The following is an 18,270-nucleotide window of genomic DNA, read 5'->3' as shown; positions in this document are numbered from 1 at the left end:
AGAAATTTAAAGGTTAAGACTTCAATATATTAAGTAAAACAAGTAAGAGAGTTCTAGTCGGGAGTACCCGACTAGGAGATACCTTAACCCCAGCCATACGCTTGCTTACGTTGTGGCTCTCCTTATTCCTCCCTTCATCCTATAATTCTTATTCAAGAGCTCGGTAACTATTGTTCGATCTTTTTGAAATTTTCAGGTCTTTTAAACAGCATTCAACAGCATTTTGGGATCTTAAGGCGGTCTCCAAAATGTGAAATATTCTGTATCTATGTATACTGTTCGCAGGTCTACATACCTAGTTTGGCGCCTCTAGCTCTTAAAAGCTTCGAGATATGCTCAATAAACAGGATTCCGCTATCGATAGTAATCGATTCTGTGGAAGCGGATCAGGTTATCGATGATTTAAATAAAATTTCGCTTGAGGGACCTACATAGAAAAATGTCTCTGTCTCTAATTGTTTGCAATATCGAATGTTTCAAACAATCGAACGGAAAGACAGACTGACAAACATAGCTAGACCTACGCGGCCGTTGATGGTGAGTAAGAATACGTATACGTTATGGGAAGGGAAATGCCTTCTTTTGCCTGCGACATACATTTGCACAAAACCATTATACCCTTTTTATGCGTTCAATGGGTTCCGGACATAAAAATGAAACTATTTTTAGAATTTACATTCTAAAATTTGTTTATTTATTAAATATGTCTCATGTTTTATTCTCTAATTTAAATTATTTGTATCCCGTACATAAAAAATATAGACCATATATATGTAATTTATATGTAATAAATATTATTTATATTCAGGCAATTTTTCATTTTGTTTACAATAAAATGATAGTTTAAAAGAATAATAAATATTATCATCAAAAATCGATTTTTTCGAACGTAACAATCGAAACACTTGAGCATATCGATTATTTAAAAGTGTTGTATCGAAATATGCATGGCATCGATGGGGTTCTTAGACGCTGAGGAATGGAAACCCATTCAGATAATAAAACGATATTTTTGATCTTCACAACTGACTATGACTATTCTTTCAGTGTATTCTTAAACAGGTTGGTCTAGGCACGAGGTATCTCTTAGTCAAGCCCATTTTTAGTTGCATTTCATTTGGCTTTTCTTGTTTGCATAAAAGATTCGCACACTGCATTTTTCGCGGTGGTCATTGATTGCATGGCATGATAAATGGGACAACAACAAGAACAACAATTCAATAAAAACTGCAATGTTTGTGTACGCTTGTGTGTGTATGTATGTATGTGTGTGTGTATGTGTGTGTGTATGTATGTATGCATGTGTATGCAAATGTATGTGAATTGCTTTGTTTATGGCTAAACAGGCAACAGTATATAAAAATTGCATGCATATAAATATACATACATATGTATATGTAAGTCTATATACAAGAAGAAATATACAAATACACATATTTCTGCTATATGTATGTATGTATGTATGCATGTATGTATGTCTGTACGCGCCTCGGATTATATAAATACGAAATTCAATTGAAAGTCGTTCAAGTGCAAAATACGCGAAAGAAAAAAAAATAACAACAACTACAAAAAACAGAAACGAGAAAATAAAAACAATTAAAATCAAAAAGCTTCGACTGTGATTGCAAATGTTGGATTAAGCGCAGCAGGCAGAGAGGGGCGAGAGAGGATATAGAAACAGAGCGTAAGAAACAAAGCAAAGAGAGAGTGCGAGAGAGAGAGAGGGAGAGTGGCGTTTGGTATAGAAATGTGGGCCTATGCATATCGATATATGCACACGTATAGTACAAATGCATATGTATGTGTGTGTGTGTGTGTGTGGGTGTCGCATGCAATTGAAATTGCAAGCAAAAATGTCAGAGATGAGAAAACAGTTAACTGTAAAAAACAGTTTTTTAGGTTCGCACAATCGCTGTTTAAGCAAATACTTTCAATGCAATTGTATTTAGATACAGTTGCTGTTGCGGTTGAAGGACGGACAGCGGCTAGGTGCAGGAAATGTTGCAATAAATGTAAAAATTGAAATGTAAACAATGTGTTGGTTAATAAATTGAACGGAAAAACACTTCTCAAATGAATTTTTGCATCGTCTCATTTTTGCACTTGTGAACTGGTTTTAAGAGTAACTAATTTCGCAGGATTGTCTGTTAAAGGATTATGAAGAAAAGTAGATTTGCTGAAATCTCCGTTCACGCCTATCTGAAAACTGGTTCGAGTCTTGTCACAAAGTTAGTTACATTATAATGGGGTACACATTTGTGTAAAGTGAAGTTTAATCTTCAAGTTTCCTTTTTTTTTTAAATCTTATATAGTTATAGACGTCCATAGATTTCATTGATTTAAAGGATCTTTTATTGATACTTTAATTAGACAAAATTTTAGAGAACGAATTTTTGACTAAATATTTAGATTAACAATGGATTGCATATTTCAATTTTTTTTTTTGAGTGCTTTTAGGTATTATCTCAATCTACGAATTTTTTGGTGAAGTTTCGAATTTGGTCCGATTTGCATCAAACTTATTTTCAAAGCTCTACATAAGAAAACGGTTGTATGAAAGTTGTTTGTTTACCGTGCGATCGGTATGAAAATCATTTTCAAAGATCTTTGAGCGAATTTAGTTTATACGTGCCACGGGCAAGGCCGGGGTATATCCGCTAGTTGGTAATAAACAGATTCTGTACTGAATCAAACTTTGGTAACAAATAGAAAAAAATGTTGGAAGAGGGAGAATGGTCAACACGGTGGAGAGTGGCTTTTATATATATATTTGCAGTATACAAACAATTTAGGTAAGATAGAATGATTGCTGAACATTTTGTTAGCTTAAAGTAGACAGAACCCAAACGACAAATGCTAGAATATCTATATTTTTGATATTTTACGCAAGGTAAACTTGAGTGATTTACACGTAATTTGTCTTTTCAGTACGGTATTTGCAACAACAATAAAAATTGAAATGAAATAACGAGAATGTAGGATTACAATAAAAGAAAAATGCAATTTGAAAGTAAAACAAAAGCATTCTGCACATGTCAAGTGCTGCAATCTTTGTGCTATTTAGCTATTGATGCGCATTCGAATGCAAAAAGATCGAGACAAAAGCATAAACGCAGATACATTTTAGAGAGAGAGATACACACACACACAAAAATGGGCAATAACAATGCGCATATTAGTATCTTTTTTGTTGACTCCATGCAATAATTAACAAATGCAAAACAAAAATGCAAACAAATGTTTTTCAATTGGGTCACAATTGCAAAACGTGGCGTATGAGTAATTTACAATATGGCAAACGACACGAGAAAAACAATAATAATAAATAAAAAAAAAAAAGGCATTACTATAGCCTTTGTTGTAGATATAATACCAATTAGAATTGAAATTTGTTTATGACTATTTTATTTTATTTTTTCCTATTTCTCAGTTCACAGTTCTCTTTGCTGACGACAACTAAACGAATTATTTAGGTACATATAGATTGTTTATATACATGCATATATGTATATATTTGAGCACATTTGTTCTATATGCACACATGTATGTGTACTCGCGTGTGTGTGTGTATACGGACGAGTATCTCTCGTTGTTTGTTGCCTTATAAATAGAAACCGCTATGAACACATTGGGTAAAGTAAACTGATAAGCGCTAAATAAATACATTTACTTTGTGCATGCAACAACAACAACTACAACGAGTTGTGTGGGTAGGGGTAAGGGTAGGGGTGGAGGAGGAGGGCGGGGATTGGTTGGATGATATTGTGAACTGGGGTCTGAGGTCGGTTAGTCGAGCACTCTTATTAACCGGACACCCGACTTAGGAGAGCATATGCTCTCAGTTCCTTCTGAAGCAGATCATACCCACGCTCCCTCTATTGGGCGAACAAACAGTTCCCCACGTTCTTCAATAGAGTTTTCACTGTATTTATTACATATGAAAACGTATTATTCAGCTACAAAGTGGATCTCGCTGACGTGACTATGCATCAATCGTAAACAGTAAAGTTAACTTAATGTACACACAACAACCTCTACAGTAGCAGATCTTGACTATTCCTGTCAAACTTCATGTTAGTTAACTTAACTGCCAGTCAAGCAAAAAATACGAATTGGTTGCATAACTGTTAATTGTAAGAGATGGTAAGTTGCCAGATGTGCAATGAATGCCATGGTGTTGCCACCACAACAATTATTTTTGCTTTGTCAAATAACAGGTGGTTAACATTTGTTAATAACAAAAGGAGATGTATTAACAACTAACTAACTAACTATTTCATCAAGTCATTCATACACTTACTGAGATCGTGATACTAAAACACTACAGTTAATCCCTAATGTTTAACTATTATAATCATTTTTTTTAATGCAGCTCGCATCTCGCCATATACTAAATTTAACTGTAAATGTAATTGTTTGTTTACAGTTTGTGCATGTCGATTGTACTTGTATTAAACAGTTAAATTAGTAGCTGCCACTTTACCAACACTGGTCGGTTCTTGGTGATTATCATAATAGTTGTTGGTGCACTAGTTTAATGACGTCAATGTTATGAAATCAAAGCTAAATACTAATGAGTTTCGTCTAAGAATAGAATGAAATTAATATTGTTGGCGCAAAAAGACGGAACAAATTTAAAGAAAAGCAAAGCTCGTACCATTTAGAACGAAAAAGAGCTCATCGAATAATCGATTATGTTGATAACCGAGAAACCTAACAGATATTTTTGAAAACAACTATCGTACTATCGATAGGTTTAAGCGTTTGGTTTTTAATAAAGACTTCGATATGTACACTCGATATACAGCAATAACAACTAACTAAATTATCGATAAGCAAAAAATGTATCAAACAATTTTTTTAGCTGTGTGAAATGTGAGACATTCGTTTGCAGACAGCTTTGGTCACACCTTGTAAATATATACACACACACACACACACACACATATTCGCACAACAAGCTCGATAATTTCAGCTTGAATTGCCTCGAGTGAACTGTGAGTGAGTGACCGAGAGAGTTAGAGAGAGAGAAAGAGAGAGCGAGAAAGAGAACACAGAGCCAAAAGTTAGGAGAGGGGGATGAGTCGGGGTTTGTCTGGCCAATACGCACCAGAATTTTTCGAGACTTGAGCAATTATGGCTGCCCCTGAGCGAAAAAGATTCGGACAACAGCAATAATATTTAAAACAAAATGCGAAAACGTGCACAAAAAGGAAGCTGCAAAATGAAATATGTAAAAAAGTGCAGAGCAACAAATAAATGAGGTAGAGTGCAAAAAAAAGAAAAAACGAGAAAAGCAACAGAAAAAGCTCACAAAAATCAAGAAGAAGAAAAAAAAGGAACCTCGTAGGCATGATGCCGACAACAACAACAACCGAAAGAATCCATTCCAGTGCCTGTCCCCGCAGCGGCAAACGTGGCATCATTGTATTCCTTCGTTATGCATCTCTCGCCTTTTTAATTACAAAAAAAAAATAAATAAAAAGGTTTTTGGCTCAGACGTTTTGCATTTATTGATTTTTTGTATAACATTTAGCATCCGTATCTGTTAGATACAAAGGCGAGAGCAGCCCGCATAGCAACAATGCTGAAATGTATCTGGCGGATGCACGGACGCGCCACAATATTCGGGCACCGCCACAGCTGCTGCTGCTGATGTCCCTCTACTGTAACTTTTCGGTGAGCACAAATTTTCATGGCAAGCAAAAAGAAAAGACGCACAACGAATGAAATGGAAAATGTAATAAAACATACGTATGCCGAAGATAAAATACCCTTCAATTTAGGCAACAAATATATTGCTTATAGAAACTATGTATAGAATATGAGCACAAATGTGTTTGTACGTGAATATATAAGCTCTATGTCAGTTAAGCACTTTTCCCATGCGTTACAAATTTGGCCACCAAAGTTAAATACCTTTAGCCTAGAGCATCGAAAAAGCGGTTGGCCCTGTTCTTGTATCTACAACAACAAACCGTAAGAAAAGGAACTGCTTTGGTTGTTGTTGTTGTTTTTGTTGGCGCGTTGCGCTATTCCATTTGTACGCTATGCATATATATGTATATATATATGTGTGTGTATATATGTGTGTTCCAAGGGCTCGTACATATGCTTATTTACATACATAATGTACTCGGACTCGACTCAACTGTACAGGCTCAACTACTAAAAGTTTTAAAGAAAAGCGCCCCAGCAACAACAACAGGAGTCGCAGCAGCAGAAGCAACAACAACAACAATAACCAGATGAGACGAACCAAGACTGCGAGCGAGACCAAGGCGTAAGCTGTTAAATCTCAAAAGACGATGACAACACAAAGACAAGCGAACATACACACACAAGCATATAAGCCCACACTACACACATAGAAGAAATGTGCACACCAGTTAGGCATGCAGCCGACAAATATTATAGATTGGTTTTGAATTTTTTTGATTTTTTGTTTAACTCTTTAATTGTCAAGTGTCTAGGATCCATAGTTTTGCTAAGCAAAAATTTCACTAATTAAAAAATGTTTAAAAAATAGCACATTTACCAAAGATTCAAGAGCAAATGTATTTTTTGTAAATCTTCTTAATAATATATGACATTCAATTCAAACTTTAAATAACTCCCAATTCATTAATAACGTAGCTGAAGGCCATATCAGTCAGTGTTGTTAATGTATTTTGCCTACTTAATATAAAAATAACTCACTACTAATCAAAATAAGCGATAATACATGCATGAAATACTAAAGTACGTAAATTATCTAAATAAAATATATGTACTTATCATACTTCAATCCATGCAATGAGTAAAAATATAAAAAAAAATAATGATTAGGCGTATAACAGATATGACAAAATTGTGGGGTGGATTGATTTAGTTTGACAGCCCCAGGAGCATAAAAGCTTTTGTATGCTGCAGGGGCAGGGACCAGACAGCAACTGAGCAACAGCAACAACGACCGCGACAGCAGCTGCTCTTTATTGGTGTGCCTGTGTTGTGTGTATGTGTGACTATGAGCACTTGCGCTTGTGTGCGTGTTTATTGGTCGGCTTGCAGCGGCCGCAGTCGCTGCCTGTGGTGCTGCTGCTGTCGCTGCTGCTGATGCGAAAGGTGGCTGAGCCAGTGGCTGCTGCGAATGCAGCTGCCGACAGCGCAGCTTACGCATGTGCGTCGGCTTGGAAACCACTCGAAGCTTCGCCCGTTCAGCAGCAGGCCGAAGTCTCGAAATGCGAAGCTCTAAAGCTGCAGCGAAAAGGCGAAGCGGTTACCGAAGCTGTCATAACTATGTGAGTGTACATATATGTACATATGTCCATGTATGTGTGTGTATTCGATGGAGTGCAATGTGATAAGATGCAGAAATTAAACTGATATGCGAAAATAAATAAAACACAGCTCGGGCGAGTTTTTCAACCCCCACCCAGCCTACTGAGCGCTCTTTTGTCAACCCACATAAAAAACGCAACTATGGTAACCGTCTTACAGCAGGCGAGCGAGTAAGCTGCGGAACGAGTGAAAGAGAGCAAAAGAGCGGCACAGGGAGAGCAGAAGGAAGAGGGCAACAGTCAGAGAGCTGGAGCAAAAATTTAATAAAAATTGCTCTAACATCAAATTGGTTAACCTGTGGCATGACTCACAGCAGTCCGATATAAATGGCCCATAAAATACACTGAGAGAAATGGGATATATTATATTTGTATAATACTAAAAAATATGTAAGAAATCTATAAACTGAAGAGTAATAAAACGATATATATATTTTTAAACGAATTTTATATATTAATTTGAGTAGTTTTTAGAACATAGTTTTTATAGTATTGTATATAAAATAATTTGTATGTTCTTAAGATTTTATCGGGGAGAATTTAACTAAATGATTTTTACAGCAATTACTTTCGCTTTCGCTTAGCTAATCCACATACATATATACATAAATTGGTTAAAATCGATGGAAATCGGTTCAACATCCCCTATTAAAAGATAAGTAGCAATATATGGTTTAAAAACTCAAAGTGAGCTGACTTTTTATATCCCGAGCCCGTTGAAAAGTGGCAAAAATGTTATGTTTATGTGCAAATCTACGTAACGGGATGAAGAATATATATATGTATATATATGTATATATTTTCTTGATCAGTACGACGAGCTGAGTTAATCTAGCATCTGATTAACGCAGCAATCCTGGAAACTACGAGAGCTAGGGACTTGATACTTGACATATATATAGTTTTTCCCAAACCAAATGCAGAACGAGTTTTTCTTTTTATTCGGTATCCCCTGCCAATTTCATAATATCGATAAATATCGATTAGAACACATGATATTTTAGACATAGGGCGAAAATTAAGAGAACTAAATATGACTAACTGGGTATGTGGCTTCTCGCTTAGTATGTATGTTCAGATTACAAATATTTCACCATTTCTAAAGCTAGAGACTTGAGCTTTGGTGCATACACACATATGGATGCCATATTCAGAGAATTGACTTAAGATCGGACTATAAACAGTTAAATTATATAAGCATTCATTTTGCACAGTGTAATGCAAAGGGTTGAGAAGCACTGCCGCTGCATGAAGTGCGCCACTTGGGGCGTGGATGCGTCTGTACGTGGGTTTCTCCTGGTCGACTGGAACATTCTCACTTGTTTTTGTCAACGTTGCGGCCAACAGTTATTAGCCATAATTTGCATGTATGGCATTTGAATAGGTTTTAATGCAATCAGTTTCAAATTAACTTATTTTTCTGTCTTTTATTGTACTGCAAAAGTAATGCATAAATTTGTTAAATCGATTTGAATACCGGGTTTACTTAATATAATTGGATTAATATGGAATCGGAATATTTCGCAATATACATACATACATACATATGTATATATGCATATTTTAATTAGATTTTTGCAACGTACTAAAAAAAAACGAGAAGAAAACTTTATTATTGCTATTAATGGCAATTGTCACATGGGAGCAGAGCGCATGACTCATGTGTGCTATAGTTATATCTGCCTATGTGTACATAGATATATATGTATATACATATATATATATACTTTATATAGGGCTTATCTATTTTGCATTATAATACGCAAATCAAGAGTCGCAATACATGCATATAAGGACGTTCGACTGAGAGTAACTGACGCCGGCTACAACTGTGATGAGTGAGTGCTTCAAAGGGGAAGGGTGTGCGGTGTGCGGTGTGTGTGGGAGAGAGGGGCACTGGCACGTTGCGGGAACAGTTATACTTGCTGTACTCGTGTGACGCACTGTGCAGAGGCGGTAATGGCTGCGGGTATGACGTACAAGATTTTGTTGTTGTTGTTGTTGTTTTATTTATTTATTTATTTTTTTATTTCGTAGGCGCAGCCACAGATGCGGCGCAAATTGTGTCCCTGTATATGTATATATATATATGTATACATATATATATATATTCGTGTGTGTGTGTGTGTGAATAAGTTGTATGTATGTATGTCGAAAGGGGTTTTTTTCTGCTCTTGCTGCTGCTGCTTCTTCCTCTCCTTATGCTTTGTGTGCGTTTTTTTTTTTCAACAAGGGCTACTACAAACATTCGGCAAAGCGGAAAAAAATTAAAAAGAATGTTGCCATAGCGCGGTGTGTGTGTGTGTATATAACAAGGCTATATATTTGCATTGTGTAGCTACGTATCTGTATCTGTATCTGTACCTTTACATACATTATATGCATATATAACTTGGTTAGCTGCTCGAGCAACAACAAGCGTGGTACGTGGGCATGTAAAGGAGCCTATGTGAAAAAAACAACAAAAACAACTTATAAATATATAACTGTAAAAAAAATATATATATATACATATATATGCACACATGCATATATAGATAACAAGTATCTATGTACATATTTGTGCATCTAAGTGTGTATCTTTGTACTTTGCACGAGGTCAGATTCACACGAAATGTTAGTGGAACGAAACGCAGGCACGAGTGCAACGCAAGCCCAAAGGATGCCACCAGGGGATAACTGGGGAGAACCCAGGTCGCTAAGTGTTAGAAATTATGAGAAAAGAACCAAATGCAATAAACTTATAATATACATATATGGAGAAAACAATGGCATTCAAAAAAATTGTTGCTCATGAATAATCAGAAAGGTTCAATTTGAATTACATATGTATATAAATAAGAGAGTACACATTTCCGTTTTGCAGACATGTGAGAATAGTGAAGCTCATAAATGCTTAATCTGATGAAAATATCCTGGGATCCAGAATATATTCGCTTATAAGAGCCTATTTTCAACCGATCTTTTCTCTATAAGATATACTCGTCCGATGTCCGACAAAAGATTTTTCATATATATTAGGAACATTGTAAAACTTTGGTCAAGATGTCCTGATAAACAAAGAAATTTTCCATACAAGTTTTATAATATGGCAGCTATATGATATAGTGGTCGGATATTCAAAGGATTTATATGTTAGGAGCATTGTGAAACTAATAAATTCCAAGTTTGGTAAAGATAACTTGAGAAACTAAAAAGTTTTCCATAAAAGAACATACTAGAAACTACAAGAACCTATCCTAAGGCAGCTATATGATATATGTAGTAGTCCGATCCGGCCGGCTCCTACATATGCACTGCCTGCAACAGAAAGACGGACCTATGCAAAGTTTCAAGTAGAAACCTTTAAAACTGAGATTTGTTCGTATATAAACAGCTAGACGGACAGAATGACTATGGCTATATCCACTCGACTGTTGATGCTGATCTAGAATATATATACTTAATCGGTTCGGAAATGCACTACACATTTCATGACAAATTTATAATACCCTCTACAAAGGCACAAAAAGAGTTGACAATTTGGCGAAGACATAAACAAAGTAAATTACTCCTGTTAATTATACTGTGCAAAGCTTCAGGCTTCAAGCTAAAGCCGAACCGGTTCGAACCCAGGACTGTTGACTTGGTATAAAACAAATGTCTTCAGCTTTATCAGTTGCCAAAAGGGTAACAAAAGCGTTTACCTCAAAACTATAAATAAAAAGAAATATGTAGGGTGAGACCCCGCTCCAAAGCAAAAGGAACTTGAAAGCCAACCTATATATATATATAAATCTCAATAAACAGTACATCAAATTGATTGATTTTTTGCTAGCAACAATTTGTAGACTTTTTCACAATTGCCAGCTAAAATATTATATTTTCCTTACAATTTTAATGGAGTTTTTCAAACAGTTTTGTGTAAGGCTAACTCGACCATATACCCAAAATTCTGTTGCCTGTTAGGTTAAATAGTGCTAGAATGGAATTCATTGTAGTACATTCCGGAACATTCTCGATTGAGTTGTGGGAAATTTAGCAGCTATGCGAACTAGGGTAAAAGAGCAATTGGCTCAAGACAGAAGTTGGTTGAAAAAAGGTTGCATTCATTAAATGTGACGAATGTCTGAAAAACATATACATACATACATATATTTGCACTATTTGTAGGTTATGTAGAACTGGGAACATACGCATGTATATACATATATATTATATAGGTTAGATAAGTACATTTTGTCGTACGTTATTTGGCAATGGAAAATGAACAGGAGGCAGAACGGAGTTGTGTATCTAGATAGACAAGTGTGCCATGTGTTGTATTGTAGTCGCATAGTCGATGCGTATTTCTAGCTATTTAGCTGTGTATCTCTATCTGTATCTGTAAATGTATCTGTATCTGTATCTGTGTCTGTGTCTGTGTCTGTGTCTGTATCTGTAAATGTATCTGTGCGTGTGTGCCTATTACCTTGTGTATACTTATATATACATATATATGTACACAGACATATGTGTTTTTTATAAGCGTGCATTGTAGATAATTGTATGAACAAAATATTGCTAGCCTGTCTGTCTGTCTGTCTGCCTGTCTGCCTGCCTGTTGGACTGACTGGCGAACTGGTCTGGAATAGACTGGACTGGCTAGCTGGCAGTCGCCTGCTTTTGTTTCTGGTTTTTTGGTTTTTGGTTTTGGCTTCAGTTTTCGTGGGCTCTCTTTTTGCCACAGAGGCAAACAACACACACACAGGCCAGCCAAGCAAAGGCCAAGCAGTAGGGAGGGGTTGCACATAAAACAAAGAAAGACAAAGACGCAAGCGGAGATGGAAAAGAAGATGGTGTGTGGCATAAATACAACGACGACGACGACGACGACGACGACGATGATGACGATGTCGACGATATCAACCCTCGAAAAACCCGAATATAACCAAAACGTTAACCCAAAATAAAAACCAAACCCAAAAATACGTTCACCAAAAAGGCCAAATAAATGAAATTAGATTGCCAAACGCTGTGGCAAATGAGTAAAGCAATATGCTAAGGGTTGGAGGTCGATCAGTGCCTGAGGAGGGGGTGGCTAAGGGAGGGGGAATAGCCAAATGACGACGACATGTTAATTACGCATCGGATATACGCGTGCTGGATGAGTATTTGCGTGTATTAGTGCTGTAATCCAATGGTTACGCAGTATCTTAACGATAAACGTGTGAAGGGCCGGTGCGGGGGGGCAGACAACTGGGGTTAGTTTCGGGGCTTAAACTGCGCATCCAAAGCTGACACACACCCCGCACTCCGCACCACACCATCCACAGCGAATACAATAAATAAATGCCTGCGCATAGCAAAAATGGGAGCAAGGGAAAGGCATAGGGCACAGGGGCTGCGACGACGGCTCGAAGGTTCCATCTTGTGTGGCGCAGTTCAGTTTAGTTTTGTTTATCGTGTATGTGTGTGTGTGTATGTGTGCCGCATTCATTGATTGAAATGACATTGAGCTAATCGAGCGAGAGAATCGTCAAAACACTTTTCGGAGCTGCCCGCACTCCTACCCCCCACTTCAGGCAAACAAACAATCTGCCATCAAAACAAACCCAATTTGTTTATGCCAATTATTTAGCAGGTGTTAAATAAATAGAACCCAACTTGCAGACTCATCCACATCAAAAGAAAAATACGCAAATCGATGAGTTTTCGCAAAAAAGTTTCGTTTTCGCAAAAAAGTTTCATTTGCACTCATGATTTTTAAATACTTGCCCAAAATTTATTACAAGTCGAATATGTACTCCAAAAACTGGGGCAAAATGAAATTCTAATGCCAAAGCATTTATTTAGCTAACGAAGCATTCGAATAAATTATATAAGAATATATCAACTGGAATTAAAATAATATTCAACTGGAATTGCAATGCATATCTATATCTATATCTATATCTATATCTATATCTATATCTATATCTATATCTATATCTATATCTATATCTATATCTATATATATATCTATATCTATATCTATATCTATATCTATATCTATATCTATATCTATATCTATATCTATATCTATATCTATATCTATATCTATATCTATATCTATATCTATATCTATATCTATATCTATATCTATATCTATATATATCTATGTATATCTATATCGAGTTTGACAATAGAGAGCTAATAAATAAACCAAAAATTAAGTCCTTTACATATTTGAAAAGTATTCAATTCAAGGAATATTCAATATATTATTATAAATTTGTAACTTTAAAAATTCTAGAAAATTAGCAGCTGATTCACGAAGATACATTCAAAATGATTCAGATAATCTATCGCTTGCTAAGTTATAGGCTTCCAAGTAAACATGCCAAAGATCGAGTTTTACTCATATTCCCATGCAAGCCCTCGCAAAGCGCACAACATGCATGTTGAAGAATTAGTTCTTGTATGAAAAAGTATTTTGTTCTACAAAATATCTAGACCAATTTAGCTATTTAATAGGCTCCTTACAGTTATATGTTGTAGCACAGGTATATTTATATATAAACCATTAGACAGATAAGTTTATGTTAGCTTCACCGATGAGAATTAACCTATTACATAAGAGGTAAAAAGAATTCATCAAATAGCCGATTCTAAGTGGATTATATATCTAGTTTGTATTATTACGTGTCCAAAGAGACAAGAAAACAAAATATATGTGAACTTTACGAAGAAACGTCCATATGGCAGGTTAACCCAATTAGTAATTCGCTTTAAGGTGTTGTAACCCCCCCCCCCCCCCCCCTAAAAATCGTGCAATTGTCGCAATTTCTTGTGGCTGACTCATCCAACCAAGCAGGTCAGCAGGTGGTGGTGGTGCAGGTGGTGGTTTTTCCCACCTAAATAGTTCACATATATGTGCATTTACTACATATGCATACGCATACATATATATATTGCGAGTACTTGTAACTGCAAGATGACGCATAAATTTGGCAAGCATATAGACATCTATATATATACATACATAAATATATATATATATATATATATATATAAATAAATAATATATATATGCATATATATAGATATATTTTATATATGTTTTTGAGCAGTTTGTATACATATGTATCCGCAGAGAGTTGACATCGCTATAAAAGGCCCGACATCTATATATTATTGACATTGGCACTGAAATAATGCATTTTTCAGTTGGCCACAAATAAAGCAATGGATATAAAGATAGACAGACAAGATGTGTATAACTACTTATATAGACAACTACATAAATACGAATAAGTACATATAGATATAGATTAAACTGCATAATGATATAAATATAGATATAGATATAGATATAGATATATGTAGATATAGATATAGATATAGATATAGATATAGATATAGATATAGATATAGATATAGATATAGATATAGATATAGATATAGATATAGATATAGATATAGATATAGATATAGATATAGATATAGATATAGATATATGTCGATATAGATATGGACATGGCTAATACCTAAATGATATATACATATACATATATACAGTTATAGATACAGATACAGATGAACAGTTTTTGCTGTCAATTGCAGTAATGAGCGAGTTAGTTTCAGTTGCAGATATGCAACGTGACTAAGAAAAACGTGGATGCGTGGCTTTGACAGAAGGTTGCACTGCGTTGTCTGGTCCTTGCGTTGCGCCTGATTGCACCGACGCAGCGCGCGGAGGGGCGAAGAGGGCAGGCAGGATCGAACTGGAAACTAGCCGCTGACGCATACACAAAGAGCTGCCTCGCCTCAAACACACACACACACACACACACACACACACGCACACACAGACACACCGAATGAGCTGTGTAGCTACAGCAAATGTTTATTAGGTCCCTTAAAATTTGTCATGTGTAAAGTAACTCATCGCTATGACGCACAGCTCGAAAATGTTTCAATGGCAATGAGCAAAAATAAAGGCAGGTGTTAAAGCATTGAAAACTACAGCATATTGAAAATGATCTAATACACAATATCGAAAGCAACAGCAGATGAGGGGACCTATTAATACAGAAATAGTGGAACCACTTTATCGTTGTTTGTCACGGAAAATCAAATGCCCAAAGGAGCACTTATCCAAGAAATATTAAAAAAATATATAAATATATGAAAAATGTATTTAAATATAAATATATAACAAATATATACAAATTAAATAAAATGTATACAAATTATATCAAGGATTTAGTAGCTTGAATCATTATGGCATTATACAACATTGAATTCTTATTTTGCGAAAATTTAGATTTCAACTTGGTTTTTTTCAATATATGATTTGAACAAGATTATTATAAATACTTTATTTGATTTAATATGAAAACAATTGTTAGCTGCAATAATTTATGCAATTTTAAAAAGAAGTTTTCGTCTCAAGTCCAATTTGATATTACAGAAGATAGTTCTATTTAGGGAAAAGTATAAGCAATACAAAAGCTTTTAAATGTAGGAAAAAAACAACTCTTAAATGCGAACATGCGTCTCAAAATAGAAAGGGTCATAAAAAGTGTGCACATAAGCATTATATATACATATATATATATATATATATATATATATATACAAACACAATTAGTGATAAGCAACTATTTCTATGATAACGAGTCGCAATTCGTATTATTCGATTGTACGGCGGGGCAATCCAAACTATGAATTGAATCAAAGTGAATATATATTTATACATATATATATATATGTTCATATATAGGGCATGTGAGTACATATAGCACAAGATCAAGAGCATATCGAGCTGTTATTATTTGTTTGTGCCCTTATCTATGCAACTATTCTAAAAATATCTATAGAATAGATAAAAACAACAAAAATTCCAAACTTTAATCTCTATCAAAGTATCGCCTGATATTGCTAAAGTTCATTGGTCTCATTAGTCGGCATTTACTGTATGGCCGAGGCGTCTGCGTGTGTGCTGGTGTGTGTGTGTGATAGTGTGTGTGTGTGTGTGTGAATTTTTCCTCAGCAACAAAATCGCATCGAAAACCGAAGCAGCAGCTGCTTGACGTGTACCGGGCTATCGTTGTTGTTGTTTGTTGTTGTTTGTTGTTGTTTGTTGTTATTGTTGTTGCTATCGTTTCTTGTTCTTGCCACAGTCTATGCATTGTTGTTGCATACCCTAGTTTAGATGCATGGATCTTTAACATTTCAGCTTTAACATGTAAGCTCTTTTATTGTTATGCTTATATTTTATTTCCATGCCTGTAATTTTCAAAAAAAAACTTCAAAGTATGCCTTATGAAACTTTGGAACATATTTATATGGTCAATCGATTTTTAGCAAGCTTTATATAGGTTTCATTAATGTTTAATACTGTGTGTAAAACAGTACGAAATCGATTTATCCAAATATTTCGTGTAATTTGATTGTTTTGAGCTAGGGACTCCACTTATTTATTTAACATAAACAGAACCTTGAGCTGGACTAGTTGGACCAAGAAGAGACGTACCCAAAAACTCAATATTGTTTTTGGCATTTGAGCAAACTTTAACTAGATTCAGCATATTGATATATGTAAATAAATATTATTTAATTTATAATCAATTGAATTGTTCTTTATCAAATTGTTAGAAATGTGACGTGCAAAAGTATGTGAACAGGTGAAATTAAGCGCAATATATTCGCAGTTTGAAGTCGACTTAAAGCGTGGCGATACAACTAGCTTAAAGGTGTTTCAAGAGGTGCATTAAAGGTGGCTTAAAGGTGGCTTGAGGGGGGCCTAAAGGTGATTTAGAGCTGTATTAACGTTGGCTAAAACGGGGTTCAAAAGCGCATGAATGCAGCTCAAAAGGGGTTTTCTTTTTCATAAAAAGACAATTAATGAATGCCAATGATTATGTATTTGTTAATGATTTGTTGATAGTTTATGCAGATTTGTGGCTTATTTGATTTTGTTGCTGTTAATAATCGATAAATTTTGGTACTTTTGTGCACAAAAAAACTTACATAAAAATCTTTGTAAAACAAATAATAAATGTCATCATCAAGATTGTTGTTGTTGTTGTTGTTGCTGCTGCTGTTGTTGTGTTGCAGTTGCAGATGATTGCTGTTGTTGTTGTTGTTGTTGTAGCTGTAACAATTGTTATTGTTGTTGTTGTTGTAGGTGCTATAGTTGCTGTAGTTGTTGCAACTGTTGCTGTTGCTGCTTAAATGATGTTGCTGCTGCAATTGCAACGGTTGCTGCAGCTGCTGATGTTGTTGCTGTTGTTGTTGCTGTTGTTGTTGTTGCGCGATTATTGCAAATGTTTGTTGTTGTTGCTGCTGCTGGGTTTGTTGTTGTTGCTGTTGCTGTTGCTGTTGCTGTAGTTGCAGGTGGTGGTGTTGGTGTTGCGGTTGTTGCTGATGATGAAGTGATTGCTGATGCTGGTAATGTTGATAGCTTTGCGCTTGCAATTGCCAATTTTGCATTGCACATGTATATTATATATACAAACATAGGCGTCAGTATTTGTAGGCACATGCGTCTGTATTTGCGAGCGCTATATACATATATATATATATATATATATATATATATATATGGGAAAACTTTCTTTTTGATATACGCCTTGGCGAACAATTTTTTTGTTTGTTATGAAACTATAATAAATCACTGCACAGAAAAAAATTCGTATTAATTTATTTATTTTTAATTTATTTGTAAATGCTTTTATTTAGAATATTATGAAACACACACAAGCGCACGCATGTACATTGCGGCAAACAATAAATACACAAATAACTTTTTGTTCTTGTCTTTTTACACACCGACTCGCTCTTTATTGTTATTTGCTGGCGTTGAAATTTTTCGCAAAATATTTGTATTGCACGCACTTTTTTTGTTTTTGTTACATTAATTTCAAGTGGTTTATTTTACTTTTGCTTTTGTTTATAGTTTCTGTTTTTTTGTTTTTATTCTTTTTATGCAATGAGTACAAGA

The 18,270-nt window shown here is 35.1% G+C and overlaps 1 protein-coding gene across 1 annotated transcript in view; it reads right to left on the bottom strand.

Moving 5' to 3' along the window:
• Positions 1 to 17,445, bottom strand: part of Tlk (Tousled-like kinase) — a 53,104-nt gene extending 35,659 nt beyond the window's left edge. The window contains exon 1 of the mRNA XM_064699980.1: positions 17,298 to 17,445. The gene's annotated coding sequence lies outside the window, so the exon portion shown is untranslated. The remainder of the gene's footprint in view (positions 1 to 17,297) is intronic.
• Positions 17,446 to 18,270: the final 825 nt, after the last annotated feature.

Source organism: Drosophila montana, unplaced genomic scaffold (genome assembly GCF_035044405.1).
Source record: "Drosophila montana isolate Dmon_TW-CO22-7 unplaced genomic scaffold, ASM3504440v1 contig_1624_1, whole genome shotgun sequence".
Lineage (NCBI taxonomy): Eukaryota > Metazoa > Arthropoda > Insecta > Diptera > Drosophilidae > Drosophila > Drosophila montana.
This window is presented reverse-complemented; position numbering and strand designations above follow the sequence as displayed.